Below are 1667 nucleotides of genomic sequence, written 5' to 3'. Positions count from 1 at the left end.
TGTTTGTTTTTTTCTTTTCAGCACGTTTGTGTTCTTGTAGATCCAAGATGTTAAGCCTTGGTCAGACCTGGAGTGGCAAATACTTTTTCCCAGTCTGTAGGCTGTCTCCCTGCTCTCTTGATGGTTCTTTGGCTTTGTAGAAGCTTGTCAGTTTAATGAGGTCCCTCTTGTCTATCTTATCCCTTATGGCCTGTGGGTTTCGGGTTTTGTTCAGGAATTGGATGCCAGTTCCAATTTTCATGAGGGTATGAACTTCATTTTCTAAGGTTCTTATGGTTTGAGGTTTTACATTTAGGTCTCTGATCCATTTGGAGTTAATTTTTGTGTATGTGGATAGATAGGGGTCCTGTTTCAATCTCCTGCGTGTGGTCAGCCAGTTTTCCCAGCACCATTTACTTAATAGGTTCTCCTCTTCCCAGTGGTAGGTGGTGGAGGCTTTGTCGAAGATGAGTTGATTGAGAAATTGAGGTTTTGCTTCTGGAATCTCAACTCTATTCCATTGATCTATATGCCTGTTCCTATACCAATACCAAGCTGTTTTGATGATTGTAGCTTTATAGTAAAGTTTGAAGTCTAGTAATGTGATACCACCTGCTTTGTTTGTTTTTTGCTGAGGATTGTTCTGGCTATTCTTGGACGTTTGTGTTTCCATATGAATTCCTGTGTTGTTTTTTTCTAGGTCTGAGAAGAATGTTGCTGGTAATTGGGTAGGTATTGCATTGAATCTGTAGATTGCCTTAGCTAAGATGCACATCTTCACAATGTTGATCCTTCCAATCCATGAGCATGGGATATTTTTCCACTTGTTTGTGTCATCTTTGATTTCTTTGAGCAGTGTTTTGTAGTTTTCATTGTAAAGGTCTTTCACATCTCTGGTTAGAAAGATGCCAAGGTATTTCATTTTTCGGTGACTATTGTGAATGGAATTGTGCTTTTTATTTGGGTTTCTGTTTGTTTATTATGGTGTAAAGAAATGTGATTGTCTTTTGCACATTTATTTTATATCCTGAGACTTTGCCAAAGGCCTTTATCAGTGTAAGGAGGTTTTTGACAGATTCTCTTGGGTTTTCAAGGTACACAATAATGTCATCTGCAAAGAGAGATAATTTGACTTCCTCTTTTCCTATTTGGATACCCCTTATTGCCTTCTCTTCTCTGATTGCTCGAGCCAGAACTTCCAATACTATATTGAACAGGAGGGGTGAAAGTGGGCATCCTTGTCTTGTTCCAGTTTTCAGGGGAAATAGTTCCAATTTTTGTCCGTTTACGAGTATGCTGGCTGTGGGTTTCTCGTAGGAGTATGCTGGCTGTGGCTTTTACTATTTTGATGCATGTTCCCTGTATGCCTAGAAGTTCAAAGGTTTTTATCAAGAAGGGGTGCTGGATTTTATAAAAAGCTTTGTCTGCTTCTAATGATATAATCATGTGGGATTTTTTTGACACCTGTTGATGTATTTAATTACATTTATGGTTTTACAAATGTTGAACCAGCCTTGCATCCCAGAGATAAAGCCCACTTAGTCATGATGGATGATTTTTGAGATGTGTTGTTGAATCCGGTTCACTAGGATACTGTTGAGAATTTTATCATCTATGTTCATCAAAGATATTGGCCTGTAGTTCTCTTTCTTTGTTGGATCTTTACCTGGTTTGGGTATCAATGTGAT

The sequence above is a fragment of the Carlito syrichta genome, unplaced genomic scaffold (genome assembly GCF_000164805.1).
Source record: "Carlito syrichta isolate Samal-C Ts95f unplaced genomic scaffold, Tarsius_syrichta-2.0.1 Scaffold127890, whole genome shotgun sequence".
NCBI lineage: Eukaryota > Metazoa > Chordata > Mammalia > Primates > Tarsiidae > Carlito > Carlito syrichta.
The sequence above is the reverse complement of the archived record's forward strand: the minus strand, read 5'-3'. Positions refer to the sequence as shown.